The sequence below is a fragment of the Triticum dicoccoides genome, chromosome 5B (assembly GCF_002162155.2).
Source record: "Triticum dicoccoides isolate Atlit2015 ecotype Zavitan chromosome 5B, WEW_v2.0, whole genome shotgun sequence".
Classification (NCBI taxonomy): domain Eukaryota; kingdom Viridiplantae; phylum Streptophyta; class Magnoliopsida; order Poales; family Poaceae; genus Triticum; species Triticum dicoccoides.
Window position 1 is genome coordinate 713,957,818 of NC_041389.1, and position 23,115 is coordinate 713,980,932.

Genomic DNA, 23,115 nt, shown 5'->3' on the forward strand with positions numbered 1-23,115 from the left:
GGTTGCACCACCCCGCGCTCCGCCGCTGTGCCGCCCCTTCGGGCTGTAGCACCGCGGCCCGCGGTCCCTGCGACCGTCCCGAGGTCTTCCGTCGTCACCCCGACCTGCCCGCCGCCGCCGCGTCGCCCCTTCGGGCCGTAGCGCCGCGGCCCGCGGTCCACCGCCGTCCCCGCGCGTCGACTTCCTGTGGCATGCACCGCAGCACCTCCTTTGGCGTGGGAACGCCACCGTCCGCGCCGGTCTTCGACACGCTGTCAGGGTTCTTCGCCTACTTCGAGCTTCGCCGTCGCGCTCTTAACCTAGCCGCCGCCGCCGCCGCTCTTCTTTTGTAGCCGCCGCCGCTACCCCATAGCCGCCGCAGCCGCCCATCCACCTCCTTTGTCTTCGTCCAGCATCGGCCCGTCGCCAGCGTCGTCGTCATCTACCCCGACCGCTTCATCTCCTCCAACAACCGCGGGCGACATTGGCCCCGTGCCGATTGGCGCCGCAACCGTCGTCGAGTCCTTCTCTGCTGGCCTCTCCGACTTCTTCGACATGGCGTACAGTTTGTGCAGGTCCCAGTCTATGCATGCCGGTGCTGGCAACACCGCCGCGTGCCTTCGTCCACGACGTGTCCCCGGGCCTGGCAAGCCTGGCGCGGCGCTTCGTCAACTTCGTCTTCGTCCGTCTACGCATGCCCGGTGCTGGCAACACCGGTGCGTGCCTTCGTCCACGATGTGTCCCCGGGCTTGGCAAACCCGCCGCGACGCGTCGTCAACATCATCTACTTCCTGGCGCACCACTACTTCGACACCACTGCGCCCATGCTAACTCGGCGCCCCCTTGCGCCCGCGGCTCCACGGCGACTTCCTCGACACCGGCTACCCCGACTCGACATCGACCACGGCATTCTTCGCACGGCTACCTCGACCACGGCTCCACCACCCACGCTCTCGGCTACATCGACAAACGGCACAAAGAGCTACCGCCTGCTTGAGCAACCTCGTTGGTTTCCACTCCAGCCACGACTCCGCGATGCATCGACCGTTACGACTGTGGGGGGTGTCCGTCGGCTTGCCTTCGGATTCTTCTCCAGTCTCACCGTCTGCATCGCTACCGTTGTGACTGCGGGGGATGTTGAGTAACGTGATTGTATTAGGAAACATAGGTTAGACTAGGAAATATTCTGGCTTGCCTTGTACTCCAAGTAGATCATGTACTCCTATATATATGCCCATGAGGCTCAAGCAATACAACAACTATTCCACCAATCTCTCTCTCCCTTCTAACACTTACAGTTGGCTCGAAAAGTCACTTTAGTGCTAAAACTTGCGGCGTACATTCAATCGGTGCAACAACTTGGCCTCCTTGTGCAAATACGGTGCAAATCACAGTTGAATACGCCTCCGGGGCTGACTAGGCACGCCAACGTGGCATGGGCCCCACAGTCAGCGACCAGACGGGAGAGGCAGGGCGTGCGGGCTCTTTATTTGCAAAGATATGCTCGGATTTATTTTTTCAAGAAAAAGCCCCAGCAAGGCGGGTCCGCATGTCAGTACAAGGTGTGAGCAAAGAAACGAAAATATGTCCGGCTTGACATAAAACCCGGGATCCGCAGAGTGCACGCGCACGGTACTAGCCACTGCAACCCCAACAATTCTCATGCTCAGACTGGATAAGCACTCTCAATATAAGCAAGATGTGGACTGCAGTTAGCGCGGCCGGTTTTTACCCGTTAATTTTTTTAAGATATTTGCAAAATGCATGTAGTAAGTAATAAAATAATGTTAAAATATTAGTGTGCTAAAAGTATTATACACAAACATTTTTTTACACTATGGCTCATATTTAAAATATACAAAATATTGAATACAAACATTTACAAAATATTTATGACCATTAACTTGTGAATAATTTTCACTTGTGACCTATATACAATTTATTTTACGTAACTTAAGTATTACCACTATTGAATATTCATATCAACATGTTATTTTCTAAATTATGAATATTAATTATTATACAAACATTTTCTCAAATGACATACTTATGGGTTATAATTTAAGACATATTTATATTCTTATACGAGCATTTATTTGAATATATATGAACTTTTTTAAATGACTCATACAAATATTTGTATATTTATTAATTTAGTTATATGTATATTTATAAAATTAATAAGTGGATATTTAATGAAAGTACATGAAAATTTTCTGAATGTTTTTACTTTTATGTTTATGTACATTATTTATAACACATGATTATAGTTTACATACATAAAGTACTTCAGCCGTTCCTATTTATAATTATTTTTAGAGATTTCAATAAGAATTATACAGATGTATATAGACATATTTTACAGTAATATACATTCACAGGTTTTGTTCCTTATGTAGTATTAATTGAAATCTCTAAAAAGACTTATATTTAGGAAAAGAGGGATTATATTGCAAAAAAAAGGAAATGAGGGATTATACTTGTTGTTTGGGGGCAACAATTGTCTTTGGCTGGAGTGGCAGGTTTGATTGCAGGTCTTTTTGTGGTCGCTAGTTGGATTCCCTCCCTATCTATCTTTTTTAACTCGTATCAAAAATCTCAATTTACATTGTTTAACGATACTAACATAAGATATTTGTATTCAGATGAGACAACAAATTCCCAAGGCTGTAGTGGCTAGTTGCCCATGCCCCGTACATTTAACGATTTTATTTCTCATATATGTAGGACGCTGAGGACCGGTATTTATTTTAACCCACACCGGGGTTTTTTTGTGGAACAAAATATTAAGAGTGTTTTCGCAAAAAAGCAGGCCACACGCCGTTGTCTCCGACTTTGAGTCCCTAACAGTGGGCCCCATGCCACTCTGTCATGCCTAGTCAGCCCCGTGGACGTATTCAACAACAATTTGCACCGTATTTGCATCCTAAGCCAAGTTATTGCACCGGTTCAATGTACACAACAAGTTTTAGCACTAAAATGACTTTTCGTGCCAAGTTCAAGCACCGATGGTGTAATTGACTCTTACTTTTTTAGCAACTTTCTTGAGGGGTTACTATAGCTCACCTAGAACTCGTGCGCGACCGATACGAAATGTAAAAAAAGAAAATCCCCAAAATATTGTTGGTTACGTGCGTGGGTGCGCGCGCGCGTGTGTGTTTTGGCGATCCCATTTGTAAACTTGTCTGGTGAGCACAGAAAGAAGGCGTAGTAATTTTTTTAATACCAACCCCATTTGTATACTTGCAGTTGCGACAGTTTTGAAATTTTGATTCTTCTAAAAAACTTAGAGTTGCGACCCTATTTGGAAAACTTGGTTTCTTTGTTTGGGCTTGTTGTTATTAGATTTTTGAGCTTAAAAAGAGACATACTAAAGAGACAACGGCTACATGAGTTTTTCTTTTCCTTCCTTATGTCTCACGCATAAGTTGTGTGTGACTCGATACAAAATGTAAAAGAAAATCCCCAACAAGAAGAGTTGGTTACATGTGAGTCGGTGGCTCTTTCTGGGAGCGACAATGGTCGTTCGGTGGTTCATATACCTCGATGTGATTTTTATTATGTTTGAGATGCTTTGTATTTCTGATGAATCTTTATTTTGGATCTGATCCTATTGGCAAAAATATATTATATTCATTCAAAAAAGGAAAAGGTATAGGCTGCACGGCCAAACATAAAATTAACAACAATTGAAGAAACAATCAATCTCAAAATAACTGGGCCGCACCCAACTGAAGGCCAATAACTCAGCAGAGGCTGCCCACCACAACATGTACACAGCAAAAAAAGAGATATATACAATAAACCAGACGAGATCCTGACAACTTCGGACTTCGGAATACTAAGATCAACATGGTGCCCAACATGTTATTTCATTCATGGTTTTTTCTACAGTCACACAATTCGTTTACAGAACTCTGAGTTTTTCTTGTCACAATCTGACATATTTTTGTATGTTTTATTGTTTTTTTAGTTCAGCTATATCAGATTAATTTAGTTTTTGATGCTTTCTAACTAACACCCTGGTTTGTTATCTTTCCAGCGTTACCAATCAAGTCGCTATTTCCCTATCTTTACTTCATGGTATGTAGAGATGTCACAGAAATTGAACACCTATCTATTCTGATTGTATTCATGGAAATTATTGTTTGATGAATTATTGAATAATCTATGGAGTTACCGCAACAAAAAAAAAACTCTATGGTGATTAATTATATGTTCAACTTTGTTACATGCAACAGATTCAGGACCTTAAAGTAGCAAAGCAGGAGCAAGACATTGGGTTCTATGCTGGTTTTGTCGGTGAGCATCCCCCCCCCGCCCCCCCTTCGTCGTGTGATATTGGAAAAATTACGGGAAGAGAAGTCTACATGAAGTAGACTCTAACAGCGTTATGATGTGATGGCGGTTATTTTCTGTTAGTACCTACTCACCATACACTATGTCTCTTAAGGGGCTACTTATTTCCTTGGAAGAACAATCAGTGCTGTGCCATGGGGCATGTTTGCCGACAAATATGGGAGGAAGCCCTGCATTGTGATCAGTATCCTCTCAGTGTATGACATATTCAGTTAAATCATATGAAAAACATATTTTTTACTCCGTTCAATTAAATCAAAGCAAACCCTCTTATACATCTTCTTTTACAAGATTGTACTTAACACCCTCTTTGGCCTTAGCACGACTTACTGGATGACAATTTTTACTAGGGGGCTACCTGGGTTACTACAGATTTGCTATTTCACATCTAGATGTGAAATAGTTATCTCACATCTAAGTCTAATACCATTGATATATTTTGTCTTTAATATTCGTGCAACCTGATTGTCTTGATTTTTTTGTTGAGGGGACCTAATTGTCTTGATGCGTAGAAAAGAAAAAAACATGGTTGTCTCGCTCGCTCGCTACCCAGCGTCGCGCCGAAATCACTAATTAAATAGTACTACTTGCGGAGATCACTCCAACTCCCCCAGGTTGCGACAAGTGGCACGCTGCATGTGCGCCACTTGTCACAACCCGGGAGTTTTCCCTTTTTTCGTAGATCCGTTTATTCAAAATGTTTTATCTCTTAAACCGTGCGTCCAAATCTCGAACCGCTTTCGCCGTTGGATTCCTCGCGTCGAGATCTTCAAAACTAGATCCCATGCTGATAGGTTTTGATGAACTTTTTTTTTCACGAAAAAACCGGACGAAAAAACCCGATGAAAAACCCGAACCGGGAACACAGGGGTTTTTCCCTTTCCGAAAGAGGCACACCCGTGCCTCTGACGAAATCACAACCGTGCCTCTCGCTGAAGCAAAACCGTGCCTCTTGCAAAAAAAAAGAAAAAGAAAACGCGTTTTTTTCCCTTTCCGAAAGAGGCATGCCCGTGCCTCTCGCAGAAGCAAAATCGTGCCTCTCGCGAAAGCAAAATGTGCCTCTCGCGTAAGAAAAAAACAAACAGAAAACACCTTTTTTTCCTTTCCGAAAGAGGCACGCTCGTGCCTCTCGCGAAAGCACAACCGTGCCTCTCGCGGAAGCAAAACCGTGTCTCTCGCGAAAAAAAATAGAAAACACGTTTTTTCCCTTTCCGAAAGAGGCACGCCCGTGCCTCTTGCGAAAGCACAACCGTGCCTCTCGCGGAAGCAAAACTGTGCCTCTCGCGAAAGGAAAAAAACAGAAAACACATTTTTTTTCGTTTCCAAGAGGCACGGCCGTGCCTCTCGCGAAAACAAAACCGTGACTCTCGCGAAAAAATACGTTCTTTGCGAAAAAAATTATTTTTTCCAAAACAAATTTTGGTCGAAAAGCTAGGGAAGACCAGTAGAAAACCAAAACGTCAAAAAAATCCAGAAAAAACCGTTTAAAAAGCCGAAAACGCATACGGAAAAATAATAAAAACAAAATCCGGAGGGAGCGCCCAGAGCTCAATACGTGGTGAATGACTGAGAGCGCGCCAAGTGGCGCTGATCGTTGCGAGGCTCCCGAAGGAGCGCTCGTTAATTAGTTGTTCCCGCGTCGCGCACGGCGGCCGTGTCCAGGTGCATTGGAGCGGGGTGGGCTGGTCTTTGTTTATTTTTTGCATTCTTGGGCCGGTGGCCCGTTGTTTGTCCTGTGCCTTCACGATTCCAGCCCAAGTTGAATCTACACTTCTATCTACACTACTATTAAAAGAGCCAACAAAGACAGACGAAAACTGCTGCCCTCCCACGTTACGCAAAAAAAAGTCCATGTAGGAATAATTAAGGCTTACAATGGAAACATCACGTAATCTCCGGATGGTTTCTTCAACAGCACAGAAACAAAAAAAAAAAATACTGAAGCGGTCCTCCAGATTGACGTACGCCCTACGCATCCGGCGAGGCACCTGGCGACGGACGCGACAACGAATACGCCATACGCAGCCGGCGAGGCACCCGGTGACGGACGCCATCACAGGTCTATGCTCTTCTGGACTTCGTGAAGCTTTTATATGCCGCTATCGTCCAAGATTGGTAACGCCGCCGCCCAGGCTGTCCTGCCTTATCGCCGTTGAGCTCATACCACGGCGTCCTCTGCAACGCTGGTGCGCCCTCATTTTCTCTATTTTCTGTCCTGCAATATATACTATAACACATCAACAGCTGCTAGTCTGGAATTTAACCACCACATGAAAGCGGTGAACTTGTTACATCCCAGATTTGTTAGAATATCTATAAATTGCAGACGAATAATGAGGCACCTATGAAAAGTAACTCATCCTCAAACTGCTGAAGATGAATTTCATAAGAAAAATAGACACAACTTCCAGAAAAAGTCAGTACTTTTAGATCTCAAAGTCCTCAGTCAGATGCCACTTCAAATACAATTGTATTATAACAATTTGTCATTCACAGGGTTGAAGAACTTCGTATGGCCCCTACCACTCCCAACGGGGCGCGCACACCATTCCAGGATATAACCAACACCCACTCCTTGGGTACTTAACCCAATCACTCGATTTCTTATTTATTTTGCTCAGTTGCTGAACTGTGTCATGACTTGCAGACCGTAAAGAGATAAAAAGGCAGAGGGAAAGAAAGCAGTATGCACAAAATAGGGATGACATAAATAAGAGACGGCGTGAAGCCTACAAACAAAAAAAATGTTGCAGCAGACGTCAATGGCCTGGAAAACGGAACACACACACATTTGGCTGTATCACAAGGTAATGATTGTCGACTTTGGTGATGTATAGCCCAATGGTACTGCCATATAATGGTCTACTCTTTGTCTATTCAGAACCATAATGCGCTGGACATACGGGGGGAAGGGGGCAGTATGCACACAATACAGAGGAACTATTAAAGGGACAACCCAAATCCAGCGAGCATAATAAGCATATTGCCGTCGTTGCCGATGGCAGTAACATTGTTTCACAGCTGCAAGCTACCGGACAAACGGTAGTCACACAACTGCAGATCATAACAAGTGCAGGAGAGCCTAGACCAAATTCAATGCAGCTCAACGAGAATATTTATGACGAAAATGAGACCGATTGGTTGCACAGAAATGATGCGTACCAGATGCAGCGACATTCACGACGATTGCCATTCACCCAAATGTCAGGGGATGAGAACCCCCGACTCAGTACAATCGTGAACCTACGTAACCCAGAGGAGTCAGAACAAAACAAAGGTTAGTTCATTGAAATATTTATGCTACAATATATAATAGTTCATTCAGCTACAATAATGTCATGATGTACCAATACAATATATAATACAACAAAATGGGCCCTCTTCGTGGTGATGGTACTGAGTTGGGGGTTCTCTTTTGTTCACTCAGGTCTATTGTTGCTACAATAATTTCAGGAGTGTTTATTTCTTCTGTATTTGGGCCCTCTTTTGTTCATTCAGGTACATAGTCTATTTATGTAAGCAAACAACCTATACCGATCCAGCCAACTTACAATAGTCCAGTAATGGAAACGATCCCTGATGCGGCCCTGGCACTCATAATATAATTGGTGTATTTTTACTAACACCTGGTTCATAACTTCAATTCATCTCTGATTCTTACTCATTTTTCCCATATACAATGTTATCAGGCAACAACCACGGGGAAGATCCATATGGAATACTGGAGCCTGATGCCCACACGATTAATATTGATGGTACACATAATATCATTTTAAGTCTCCTCTCCCCCGGTTACCTTTGTTTCGTGTCCTGAGCATTATTTGAAACACCTTTTGCATTATCGACTGTGTTGGCGGCTAGACTGCTTGGCAGGTGACAACCTTGGAGATGATGACCCTGATGAGGAAGCTAGGATGTTCGCCCAACCAGGTCTATTGTTGCTATCATGATGTACCAATACAATATATAATATAACAAAATGGTTTGTGCAATAAATTTAGTTAATGCAAATGTCTACACTTTTCCAGATGTTGAATTTCAATCCTACCTTGTGGATCGAAATCATGGTGATGGAACTTGCACTAATGACACTCATGACAGAGTATACATGAACCTGCCCAAAAAGCACCATGTCCTTCGAAAAGTTAGCGACTGCTGCCACTGTGGAGCATTGCGGTTTCAATACGAGGGGCCTGCATTTTGTTGCAGAAAGGTGGGTGTGTTTACTCCGGAAGTTTCTGACGAGTTGAAACGGTCGTTTACAAGTCAATCGGATGAGGATGCTAAATATTTCAGAGAGAATATATGTTATTTCAACTCTCACTTCTCATTCACAACTCTTGGTGTCACTCTTGATCGACAAGTGAGCACTGCCGTAGGAACCGACGTCTACACTTTTCGTGCGTGTGGCCAGTTGTACCACGCTCTTGATGATCTGATGTCCGGTGAATATGGCCCTCGACATTTGCAGCTATATATTTACGATACGGATGAAAACTTGATTCACAGGGTTAAGAGGTCTCCAGATCTTAGGCTAGATCTCATACAGAAGATTCTGACAATACTACAACATAACCCTTATGCTCAAGCTTTTAGAAGCATTGGTGCTGTTCCGAATCTGGATGAATATAGGATCTCACTGAACACAGAAATCAACCTTGATCAGCGAAGGTACAATGCGCCAACTACTTCGCAAGTAGCAGCAATATGGGTTGAAGGAAGTGACCCTCAAAATAGCTTTGATAGGAGTGTTGTCGTGTACAGCAAAGGAGATCGTCCCGTGTATATTAGAGCATACTTTGTCATATCCACTATTCTTCCCACGTGGGGAGATCGGTTGGAATCGTTGGATGCCATATATTGGGCTCCCCGATGCCACAACCCAAGGTTCAGTGCATGATTCTGCACCACAAAGGAACCAAGCCACTGATTTTCATTCAGGTATGGTGTTCATAGCAGATTTATATACATATTGGTCAAATTAAAACTTAGACAGTCGTCCATCTTTCAGACAACAGCGTGATGGGAGAACAAGTTGGTCATACCACACAACTTGAAGAACAGGCCACTGATTTACCTGCAGGTATTGCACATACTTGTTGTTTTTTATATTCTTATGATTCTATCTATCATACCAACTTTCAGACAACAACATGATGGGATAACAACTTTTTTTGTTAATCAATTTTTAGATGACAACGATGATAACCTGGAGGAGTTTGGAGACAATGAGATTAATGCCACAAAATCCAGGAAATTTGTAAGCGCGAGAGAGTACTATTGCTTCAAGCTACAGGTCTGAAAAAAGCTTTTTAACATCATCTTATTCGGGGGGCGCCTGTTCCAACAGTGGGCTGTTGACATGTACATCAAGATTGAGACAATGAGGCTTGACTGGTACTCATGGCCAGAAAATCAAAAGGTTATAGGTGCTGACCTATACCAAGTAACATGCTTCTGTTAATACCAATAAATCACATTATACATGCTGCACTCTTTCCTTCAACCTTGTACACTACTTAGCGTCAAATATTGATTCATTATAGGGTCTTGTTGACACCGTCTATGCCGGCGAGTCACGTGGTGATCGGATTGGCAAGAGAATAGTGCTTCCACGTACATTTCCTGGTGGTGGCTGTGACATGCAGCGCAGGTTTCTGGATGCTATGGCAATAGTACAATGATGGGGTAAACCGGATTATTTTATCACCATGACATGCAATCCCTACTGGGAGGAGATAACTAAGGAATTATTGCCTGGACAACTGCCGCAAGACCGTCCAGACCTTGTGGCAAGAGTATATAGAGCTAAACATTGAAGTATGATGGACCTACTAATTAAGGGTAAGCATTTCGGAGAAGTTGCGGCTTATGTACATGTCACCGAGTTTCAGAAACGAGGTCTCCCTCATGAGCATATACTTTTAATCATGAAAGCCAAAAGCAAGTTAAGGACCCCAGATGACTATGACCGGGTCATATCTGCAGAGATACCCAACAAGAAGAAATATCCTGTTCTCCATGATCTGGTAGTCAAACACATGTTGCGCGGACCATGTGGTGTGCTGAAGAAGAGTTGCCCTTGCATGATAGATGGACAATGTTGGTTTCATTACCCACGAGATTTCTGTGATGCCACATTACAAGGGAAAGATTCATATCCGATCTACAGACGAAGGTGGGTTCGAGTTAGGATCAGAGGAGCAGATTTGGACAACAGATGGGTGGTCCCTTACAACCCCTTCCTGCTAATGACATACAACTGTCACATTAATGTCAAAGCATGCTCGAGCATCAAGGCAGTCAAGATATTATCAAGGATGAGGGAATCATCAACGAAATCCGACAGTATAGGGATGCACGCTATATATCTCCTCAGGAAGCTATTTACAGGATATTCGGCTTTAAAATGTTTGGTGTCAGTCCATCTGTGTTGCAGCTCCAACTTCATCTGCCAAACATGCATACAGTTGCATTTAGGGCTTATGAAAATCTGGAAGATGTTGTCACTCGGCCATCTTCTTCCAAATCCATGCTTACCGAGTACTTTGAGATGAACCAAAAGTATCCAGAGGCACGGAAATGGCTGTACAGAGAGATCCCAGAACATTATAGGTGGATTACCGGTAATAAGAAGTGGCGACTGAGAAAAAATAATAGACCACAAATAGGAAGACTAGTGTATGCACACCCTGCTGAAGGAGAGAGGTACTACTTGCGGGTGCTCCTCAGCCATGTCCGAGGTGCCACTTCATTTGATGATTTAAAAACAGTGAATGGCAATCCATGCAGTTCCTTCAGAGAGGCATGTGAGCACTTAGGACTCATTGAGCATGATTAGACACTTGATGATTGCATGACAGAGGCAGCAACATTTCAGATGCCTTCTGCTCTTAGACGGTTGTTTGCAACTATTCTGGTATTCTGTGAGGCAAAAGAAATCCGTCAGTTGTGGGACAAACACCTAGCATCGATGTCTGAAGATTACCACCGTACTCAATCGAATGAGGCAGCACTTGAGCAGATGGTCCTTAGGGATATCAGGGATCTGATGCAGTCCATGGGAAAGGATATTAAAATGTATGGGCTTCCGGATCTGGTTGGCACAGATGGTTCTTCTGATGCCGAGTATAGGGAGGTAACAGAGGAGAGGCAAGTCAAAGCAGATCAAGAACATCTAGATCTATTCAACTGCCTGAACAATGAGCAACTGGCTGGTTTCAATGACATAATAGATCATGTGGCGAACCAAAAAAGCCAGATATTCTTTGTTGATGGTCCTGGAGGCACTGGGAAGACGTACTTGTACAAGGCATTGCTTGCGAGGGTCCGTTCGATGGGCCTAATAGCGACCGCAACTGCTACATCAGGTATTGCAGCGTCGATAATGCCTGGAGGCCGAACTGCACACTCCAGGTTCAAAATTCCAATCAAGATCACTGACAAAAGCATGTGTAGTTTCACAAAGCAGAGTGGTACGGCAAAGTTGCTTAAACAGGCAGTTGAGACGCTTGACAAATCGCTACAGGATATAATGGAATGTCCTCTACCGTTTGGTGGAAAGGTTGTCGTCTTTGGTGGGGATTTCAGGCAGGTCCTCCCCGTTGTGACCCGAGGGACAAGAGCACAGATCACGGATGCTACACTTTTGAGATCCTATTTGCGGGAGAAGATCCGCAAGATACGCCTCACGCGTAATATGCGAGCACAAGCGGACCCTTGGTTCTCCGAATACCTCCTTAGGATAGGCGATGGAATGGAAGAAACAATTGGCGACGACTATGAGCGTCTCCCTGAAGACATTGTGATTGCTTATACCGAGGACGAAGAACCTATTAACAAGCTCATCGAAGATGTCTTCCCATCCCTGCACACCAATGCTTCGAGAGAGTATATGAGCACACGTGCAATCCTCTCGACCAAAAACGAGCATGTGGATGACCTGAATGACAAGATGATCTCCAGGTTTCCGGTCAAAGAAAAGGTGTACCATAGCTTTGACTCTATCGAGGATGACTTCCAGAATAATTACACGATTGATTTGCTGAACTCGCTCACACCAAGCGGGTTGCACCCCACATGTGTTGAGAGTAAAAATGAACTGCCCGGTCATTTTGCTACGGAACCTTGACCCTCATAATGGGCTATGTAATGGAACACGACTTATGATCAGAGCTTTCCAGGATAGTGCAATCGATGCAGAGATTGTTGGTGGTCAGCATGCTGGAAAGAGGGTGTTCATACCTAGGATCCCTATGTCACCCTCGGAGGACACCTCACCTCCCTTCAAGCTTAAGAGAAAACAGTTCCCCATCCGCCTGAGTTTTGCGATGACCATTAACAAGGCACAGGGTCAAACCATCCCAAACATTGGTATTTACCTTCCAGAGCCTGTATTCTCACATGGCCAGCTATATGTTGCATTGTCAAGAGGTGTGTCAAGAGAGACAACGCGGATTTTAGCCAAGCCTAACAGGGAGGTCGATAAATCTGGGAGAAGCACCAAAAACATTGTGTACAAAGATGTTTTAGAGCGGTGAGGTTCGTGCGATCGTTCATGTTTCCTTTGTACCTTTTGCTTTTCTATAACTAATTCTGGACCTAGCACTTATCTTTTTTTTTTCCAGGTTTTTATCAGATCGCACTATATAATAATCATGAAAGAAGAAGGATGTCGATGTGACCTTCGACTCTGCATATCTGTGTCGTTTATTTGTGTCATTTATTTATGATCATGAAAAAAGAAGGATGTCGTTGTGACCTTTGACTCTGCATATCTGTGTGGTTTATTTCTGTGATTTATTTATTTGTAAATAAAAAAGCACAGCAGCACACCTAAAGTACTTTAACTTTATGATGGTTGGATTTACTAGCACTTATCTATTTTTTTACTTCCAGGTTTTTATCAGACCGCACTATATAATAATCATGCCAAAAGAAGGATGTGATTTGACCTTCGACTCTGCATATCTGTGTCGTTTATTTGTGTGGTTTATTTATTTGTAAATAAAAAGCACACCAGCACACCTGAAACATTATAACTTTATGATGGCTGGATTTACTAGCACTTGTCTTTTTTTTTACTTCCAGGTTTTTATCAGATCGCACTATATAATAATCATGAAAGAAGAAGGATGTCGATGTAATCTTCGACAGTGCATATGTGTCGTTTATTTATTTGTAAATAAAAAGCACACTAGCACACCTGAAATATTGTAACTTTATGATGGCTGGATTTACTAGCGTCTATCTTCTCAATGCAAATTTTCCTTTTACTCATGACAGGGAATAATGAGAAAACAAAATTACGAAACTCACCTTGATGGTTACACATCAATGCCAAGAGTTTTCAGCTGTAGTACAATAATGTAACATCCTTCAATCTCAGGAATATTGGATTCTGCCGGGTTAGCAAACTCATAACTAAAAGCACTTCGCTGGCCCCTCCTATCAAGCACGGCCGCTAATGGTACAATAAACTAGCAAGAGAAAGGACACATGAATTATATTTCTTTACATAAAGGTTTAAGCTTTCCCTGTACAAAATCGTAAAGGAAGGAACACACAAAATCGAAGAAACGTTCCAATGAGGTTAACTCGATATTTCTGTATAAAATGTATTACGAAAATAACTCAATTAATTTAATGTGCTTGGGTATAAATAAAAGCAAAAACAATGTGGGGCCTGAGATAAAACAAAGGAAAGCATGGGGCCAGAGATAAATCAAAGGAAAGTGTGGGGCCTGACATAGCAATCACGATTCACTTTCCTCCTCACGCTATGGAAGTCCTTCCCGTGACTTCCGCCTTGTATATTGCCTATACCTAACGACCTCTCGATCAGGAGCCCAAAGAAGCACCGTAGGGTTTCCCTTGAACCTCCCCTGAATCCTGCTTTGTGAGCTTGCTGCCGCATCCTCACACTGCTCCACCGCAAAGGTCTCCTCCGCCGCGAGGGCCTCCACCTTGCCGCACACATCCGTCGGTGGTGACCTACCATCATCCTCCATGTCCGCGCCACAATCCCCGGTGTCCTGTAGGGATCAATCTACAATAATCATGGTAATGGTATCTCTCTGCAATTTCATCCTATTCATGCTTTCGCATCTGCGAAACAACAAAGTCACCAGAGGGGATCCAACTAAGTAAAACAACATGATCTGTGTGACCCTACAAAATTACCAACATGCTCTGTGCGACTTAGGAAATTCTTATTATTACAACATCCAGATGATTAGTCACACAAGTGAATCTCAAAAGGTTGACTGGATAATTGAACAAAGAAATAGATCATTATAATTTAGGTGGAAACAATATTCTGGTAGCACTATGTTAAGTAAACGTGTACATATATCTGCATCCAGTTGTGATGTACAAAACATAGGGTCTAATGGTAAGAGAAGATCAGAAACTGTGGTTTCCACACACAAATAGGAGTGCTTATTTACCACATGAGCTCTACCATCAATTGATTCACCGATTCAGCCCAAGTAACCATTGAACATAAAACAATGGCAAAATTATGTCAGATGGATATCTATTCCAGAACAGAATTAAACTTGCCTGACCATGAGGTGCCACTCATATCGGGACTACACTAACCCTCTGAATATGACACAACTTTAGTTCGGTAAACAATGCCATTGTGTAATCAAAACATCCACAGATCCATAGAATTTGTAGGTGCGTGATATATATGTATTTAACAGAATATCATACCACCACCAGCATATGATTTATATATGCTTGGGTTTTCAGGAACTCATCGACAAGGGAGCCAAGGACGAGCATACACAAAATATTCAGATTGAAGGCATGATAATCAAAGATGAGGATATGAACACCGAGTCAACAAAGGCAATAGAAGAACAAACCATCAAGGATGATACAGAAAATATGGAGATTGATGAGGTGATACTCTAAGTCGACAAAGGCGATTTTTATTTTCACATGTCATTATTATTTTTATTCTGGTGGGACAAAACAATATGTAATTTGTAGTATAATAATATCATGCCTACAATTCTTTACTCACCTTAATAATATTTTCTGTTTTATAAGTACTGGATAATATTGTATTATTGTGAGTTTCAGATAGTAACCGAGGTAGAATCAAATGGAATAGACAAGAAAGATGGAGAAGAGAAAAAAAATAGCACACAAGCTACTGATTGCGAAGTGACAAAGGCATGCTTTCTTTTCGACTATCCCAAATAGTTCTAATTCTAATTATTTTATATCCTCCATACAAATTATTCTTTGTAATGTTCCTCTCAGGAATTAACCTTCAAGGAAACAAGTGAACAAATGCAGCCAACTCAAAACGATGAATTAGCACAAAGATTCAACACCGAAGGGGGAGAAACTATAGGGGACAAGCTGGCAGAATCAAATGGAATAGCCGACAAAGATGAAGTGCAGAAAAAGAAGAGCTCGCGGTTCACTGAATCCGAGGTGACACAGGCATATATAGTTTTTCAACTATGTCCCAAATAGTTCTAATTCTAACTATATTATATCTTGTAATGTTGCTCTTAGGAATTAACCTTCAATGAAACAAGTGAACAAATGCAGCCAGCTCAGGATGAGGAATTAGCACAAACATTCGGTACCGAAGGGCCAGAAACTATAGGGGAGACGATGCCAGAATCGCATGGAATAGCTAACAAAGAAGAAGTGGAGAAAAAGCATAGCATGCAGTCCACTGATTCCGAAGTCTCCAAAGTGACAAAGGCATCAGATGATGAAGAATTAGCACACACATCCGGCACGAAAGGGGCACAAACAGGGAAGCATATCCCTATCCGAGTGCATAACAAACCTAAGAAGGCACAAGACTACGTGGTGGCTCCAGAAGGCATGAACAAATCCTTCTATGCCCTGCTTTTGCTTCACTAATTTTCATCATTATTAATAATTCTTCTTGCTTACATCATGATAGATTACGCCTGCACCGACGATGATTGGTCGGTGATTGAAAATATCATGTCTGAACCAAGCGATAAAAGAAATTTAGTGAGCATCAACGAGTCATTTCTTAAAAAAACAGTTACTACGTCTTTTAACCGCCGAAGAATTTGTTGGCGACGAAGTAAGTATATGTAGCTTTATGACAAGACGATGCTATTTTAACATATGTTCCTATATCTCTTATAACCAAGGTGTGCACTTGATATAGTAGATCATAGACGCATACATACATTGCATAAGTGCTAAAGAGCATCTACAGATGAGGTCAGGTGGAAGTGTTTTCTTAGAGAATGCATGCATCTCTAAGATGATAAAGGAATTTAGCTCTATACGTGATGACGTACCAAGATGGGTATTAAAGAGAGCTACGACTTATTTAGAACATGATATGGTGAGTCTCAGTTCCGTATGTATTACTATGATGAATTCAATCGAGGACAGATGTTTGTATAGATGAGACCTAAACTAACAAATCTCTTTTCTCAGATATTTATTCCAGTAAACATTGAACACTTTAATTGGTACCTAGCAGTTATAAATACCAGGGTGAAACGTATCCAGGTGCTCGACTCACTAGGCCCAGGAATGCCCCGCAAAGACCTTAACGCTATGGTTAGTATTAGTCCCACTGCACCATCTTTTGATAAGACAATTTCTATCATTCTTTGCTTCTGATGCTAATACTTGGTCATTTATTCATGTAATAGCTGGAAGGACTGAAAAATATGTTCCAATATGCATCGCTTCAAATGGAACTAAAATTGGATAAGTGGAAAGACATAAACATCACAGCATGGCCAAGGGACGAGTGTCTTAAGATCAAACTGCAGACAAATGGGTATACCTCTTTCGATTGAAACTTGTTGATCTCATCCCCTTTAGGCAGCTCCTTGTTCTCCTTCAGGATATCTAGGGAATGAACATTGCACACAGTGAGGCTTTTGCACCAATTTGATGGGGAGAAGCAGGCGGTGGGGTCAGAGAGACTAACCTGGACCCGGACGAGCGAGGAGAAGCGTAGGGAGGGTCCTGAGCAGCAGCACAGCATGCGGAGATCTTCATGATCATCTTGATCAAGATGGAGGTCGCGAGCAGCAACTGCTCCTGCTCCTGACCGAATCAAACAGGGAAAATTAGATGGGATCGGAGAGTAGAGCATCCGGATCGAGGGGAGAAGAAGACTTGAAACCGGACCTTGATAGCGTCCCGACCAAGGGGGCAGGGAAATTCGTGCCATGCGGGAGAGGTTGGAGGCTCCTGGCGGCTACATCGAGCGCATCAGGACGATGGAGGGCCAAGGCGTCGCCGGCGACCATGCCGACCTCGAGCGCCCTGCCGTCCCCAGGAGGAGGGAGGGGCGGGGCGGGCGCATCAGGGCCTACCTGTCCGCCGGTGCTGGTGACGAGGGGGGCGGCCACAAGAGAGCGCACACAGTGGATGGCCCCATCGTCGCCAGGAGGAGTGAGGGGCGGGGCGGGGCAGAGCAGGGCCTACCCTACCGCCGGCGCTGGTGACGAGGGGGGCGACCACCAGAAAGCGCATGCGGTGGATGGCCCCGTCGTCGCCAGGAGGAGTGAGGGGCGGGGCGGGGCAGAGCAGGGCCTACCCTATCTCCGCTGCTGGTGACGAGGGGGCGGCCACCAGAGAGCGCACGCAGTGGATGGCCCTGGTGCCGCCAGGAGGAGTGAGGGGCAGCGCAGAGCAGATCGCCGGGCCGCCGGCTGTGGATGGGGATTTCGTGGCCAGGAATGAGGGAAGAATGGGGAGGAAAGGAGAAGTGAGGGGGCGGTGGGAGTTTGACTGAGCTTTGAGTGAGTGCGGGTTATCCAAACAAAATTATACTATATTAGATAAAAAACAGATCATTTGATGAGTTTGTGAAAATTTTGTTTTCATCACCGCATTATATTTCATAGGGCATGTCCGGTTCACTAAGTTTGTGAAAATTTTGTTTTCATCACGACTTGTTTCAATCATGATCATTTGATGATTCGAAAAGTTGTTTTATACAAATATCTATAAATTTGATAAAAATGATTGAGCATATTTAAGGTTTATATTTGTAATCATGCAGGTCATCTTGTGGTCTGTGGATGGTAAATTTTATGGAGTACTTCACAGGAGATATTGTGTCTGATATTCCTACACAGGTATTTTTTTACTGTGTATCATTATATTTATTCTATGTTGTATCACTATTTAACTCTTATTACTGTTTTAGTAGGAACATATGACAGATTTTAGAACAAAACTAGCTGTCATTTTAGTGGACTCATAATTGAATGATGATAATATAAGAAAGCGAGACATGGAAGAGGACGAAAACAACACAGATCCCATAGAATGTGTGATTCTGGATAGACCCCCTGAGAATTTGAAAACATCAAATACATCAACAGAAGTTGAGCTCATCTCGCGGTCATTTATTCTTTCACCGTCTGTCAGCCCAAGAAACGATGATTTAATAGATGAACTTTGCTTGTTCATCGGTATGCTTGATGATGTTGCTCTACTAGAGTAAGCCATATTTTTTGTATCATTTTGTATTCCAACAAATTACTTTGATGTCATTATAATTTACAGAATTTTGATTTTACATGAGCGAATGGGTGAAAAGCTCTGATCCGTACCCTATTAGCTTAAATTAGAGACAAATTTGAAACATCTTAAGTAATGATGAATACATGGATATTCATTGCTTTAATATGGATGTGCGAATACTAGCGCGCCACGAAGTCCAGCTCTCAGAGACATTCCATCTCACTATATGGATCTGAACTTTTGTGTAAGTTACTATAATCACGTACTACATTTTTTTCTCATTGCACTAATATTTTCTCATTCTTACTTTAGTCCATGTTCCACTATGCACAAGACTCAAGTCACCGTGAACATATGGAAATTGCTACATTCAAACAGTTGTTTCATAGCTGGCCTGACAGTAATGATTATCATATCTCTCAATGTGATACGGTAAGATTTTTTTCATTTGTAACAGTGCTTTACTTGGTCTTAATTAATATTCTATGCATTTCTAAACTATTTCATCATTGCAGATTTTATTGCCTTGGTATATGTTTGGGTTATTTCTATTATTTGTCTTGGATCAAAATAGAAAAGTTGTCTCAATTTTCGATCCGATACCAATACCTACTTTCGGGAAGAATGTACTTAAAACCGTGGTCGACAATCTAAACCTTGCGCTTGAAGTTGCAAACCCTGCATTCAAGGATGATATCTCTAAATGGGAATGCATTGTTCCTGTTGCTCCAACATACTCACACTGGTATGAATCTTTTAAACGCATTACAATATTAATTGATTCATTTAACGTACATTATGTGTTTATTTCATACATGCAGTGCATTGTCTGGTTATTTGGTTTTTAATTACATGCACTCATTGTGTGATGGAAAGCTACATTTTCCCGTACCTCAGGTGACTATTTACACCATGCTTATTTGTATACACATTGCACATGCAACTTGTTATAACAATGTTGTATAATGCCAATGTAGGATGGTTTTCAACCGAGGAAGCAATTTTTGGTGCATATTTTAAAGTACAAAGACAATGAAGCTCAAAACAATATCCCATACATTGAACGAAGCATCATTGATCGCATTTATAGATGGACCTTCATTGCTTCAAAATATGGACCTTCAAGACACGCTTAGTTGCGGTTTTTAGAATATATTCTTGTAGCAATTATAACACAATTATTATGTGACAGTGAATTTTATGCGAATACATGTTTATGATACGTGCGTTGGATCACAAATATGTTGCACTTTTTGAAAATGCAATTTGAGTGACATGATAACATTTTGTAGCGATCTGTATTTTTTGTAAAAAAAACATTTTAGTATTATATCATGTGAACATGTTTTGTTTGAGACGTGCGTTGCACGTGCATGCTTACTAGTGAGCTAAAAGTGGAGTGTTAGTTGATTTACTCTCGTTTCCTTCATCCACTCTCATACCCTTTCTTTACTCTTTTCTTTTTTTTAAATTCATTAAGTTTTTTTGTCGATGTCAGTTAACTGTCTACCATCAAATACGGGTCCATCTTTTTTCTCGTCTCAGTTGTAAATTCATCGTCAACTCGCAACTAGGACCCGATTGTTTTGTCCTAGTCGCAGTCCCACCCTCAACTCGTAACTATGTCCTGTCATTCTTTTGTCCCGGTTGCAAGTCTATCCTCGACTAGCAACTGAGGGATAACTTGTTTTGTCCCAGATGCAAGTTCACAATTGACTCGCAACTAGAGCCCGATCTTTTTTAGTCCCGATTGCAAGTCCACCCTCGACTCGCAAATGGGGCTTGACCTTTTGTGTTCCAGATGCAAGTGCACCATCAACTCGCAAGTGAGGTCTAACTTTTATGTCCTAGTTGTTAGTCCAACCTTGACTCACAACTCGGATAAACCTTTTTTGTCCCAGTTGCAAGTCCATCTTTGACTCGCAACTGGGGCCCGATCCTTTTTTGTCTCACTTGCAAATCCATCCTTGACTCACAACTGGGGTCCAACATTCTTTTGTCTCATTTGTAAGTCCACCCTTGACTCGCAACTGGGGCCGATCCTTTTTTTTGTCTCGGTTGCAAATCCATCCTCGACTCGCAACTGGTGTCCAACATTTGTTTGTCTCAATTGCAGGTCCACCCTTGACTCGCAACTGGCCCGATCTTTTTTTTGTCTCAGTTGCAGTTCCATGCTCGACTCGCAATTGGGGTCCAACATTTTTTTGTCTCAGCTGCAAATCCACCCTTAACTCGCAACTGGGGCCCGATCCTTATTTGTCTCAGTTGCAAATCCATCCTTGACTCGCAACAGGGTTCCAACATTTTTTTGTCTCAGTTGCAAGTCCACCCTTGACTCGCAACTGGGCCCGAACTTTTTTGGCTCAGTTGCAATTCCATGCTCGACTTGCAATTGGGGCCTAATTTTTTTTGTCATCGTTGCAAGTTCACCCTCGACTCGCAACTGAGGCCCAACTTATTTTTTCTAGTTGCAAGTCCACACCCTACTCGCAAATGGGCGGCTTTTTTTGTCATGGTTGCAATCCCACCCTCGACCCGCAACTGGGGCCTGACCTATTTGCCGTTGTAAGTCAATCCTTAACTCGCAACTGGAGGGCCGACCTTTTTTGCCCAAGTTGCAAGTCCACCTTCAGATCGCAACAGGGGTCCGACCTTTTTGTCCCAGTTGCAAGTCCACCCTCGACTTGGAACTGGGGTCTGGCCTTTTTGTCCTAGTTGTAATCTCACCGTCGACTCACAACTGGGCCCCAACATTGTTTTTGTCCTAGTTGCAAGTCCACCCTCAACTCGCAACTGGGTCGTGATCTTTTTTATCGCAGTTGCAAGTCCACTCTCGACTCGCAACTGGGCCCCGACCTTTTTTTCAATGAGTTGCAAGTTCACCCTTGACTCACTACTGTAGCCCAACATTTTTTTGTCCTAGTTGTGTGTCCACCCGCGACTCGGAACTGGACTCTGATCTTCTGTTAGTCCTAATTGCTAGTCCACCCTTGACTCGCAACTTCATTCTACGCTGCTAGAATAGAATCAAAAACATAAGAAGAGTAATGAGGGGAGAATGTGTAAATTTCAAAATGAATGTTGTAGTATTTTTTGTAGTGTGCTGAATACTGATTCAAAATACATTTGTCATAGAATTATACATTTGCACATAATGTTGTAGAATGTTATAGTATGTTGGAAACTGAATAAAGAAATACTAGGTAGAATTTTGCCCCACTAGGTTGTTGTAGTATGCAGGGAGAATGTGAAAATGTGCGTTGATTTTTTTCTTTTTCCACCAAAAGTAGAGATACATCAAATGTATTTTGAGATTCAGATGTAATGGTTATAGAGTTATAAATGGTTATTAATATTAGAAGAGTGTTTTGACATTCAGATATAAATTTGATAGTACAGCTACCTCACTTCATCTGCTAGATTGCTGTATATATCTGCCTTTTTTTATTAGAGAGAATGACAGATATCTATACATGGCTTTTTTTATGTTTTTTATACAGCTCATTTTGGTTCTAACATTTGTTCATTTTACATAGAGCAATAGTACCTTTTTGTCGTCGTTGTACGAAAACACACTCCATTCGCAGGTGCTATCAGGGTTAAAAATGGATATCAATTACAGTGATTCGGACAACGACAAAAATTTCGGAGATAGGGAGGACTTTCATCAAGATTTTGAGTTCCAAGGAAGGCATGTAAATGTTGACTTAACTGAAACAGAAGCGTCTGATCATTTGCTGTTTGACGGAATGAAAATATTGGTAACACATTTTCCCATTTTTATTGTTTGTGCTTTCCCCTTTTTCTTGTACTTTTTCTCTCACGGCTTTTTTTAGGCCCCTGATTCGTCCCAATATTAAATAAGAGCAATTTGTTTCTCTTTTTTTTACCATAGATTTTTTTTGAGAATATTTTACCACAGTTTAGTACGAGTAAAAAGCTTGTTTGATAACCAAACAAACAAACCTAGACCCAGACTTGTACTCGCACAAGGCCCAGACCCTTTTCACAACACGTTCTTTTTTCTGGTGACAAACAAGCAGGCTGGGGGTGGAGGCCTATGTACACAATGACAAATACAGGAGCTAATAAGTTGGCATCGGGAGGATTATAAACAGGGTGATGTCATCTTAGATGTGATATATTATGTCACATCTAGATGATACATAGTCAGACCCGGGTTACTATGTGGTATATTAGGACCAATCATAGTCAGAGTGGCTATGATTAATTAAGAAGTACTTAAATGTTGAACACCCATTCAAC

General features: G+C 42.5%; 1 pseudogene; it reads left to right on the top strand.

Moving 5' to 3' along the window:
- Window positions 1–23,115, top strand: part of LOC119310703 — a 29,135-nt pseudogene that overhangs the window by 2,548 nt on the left and 3,472 nt on the right.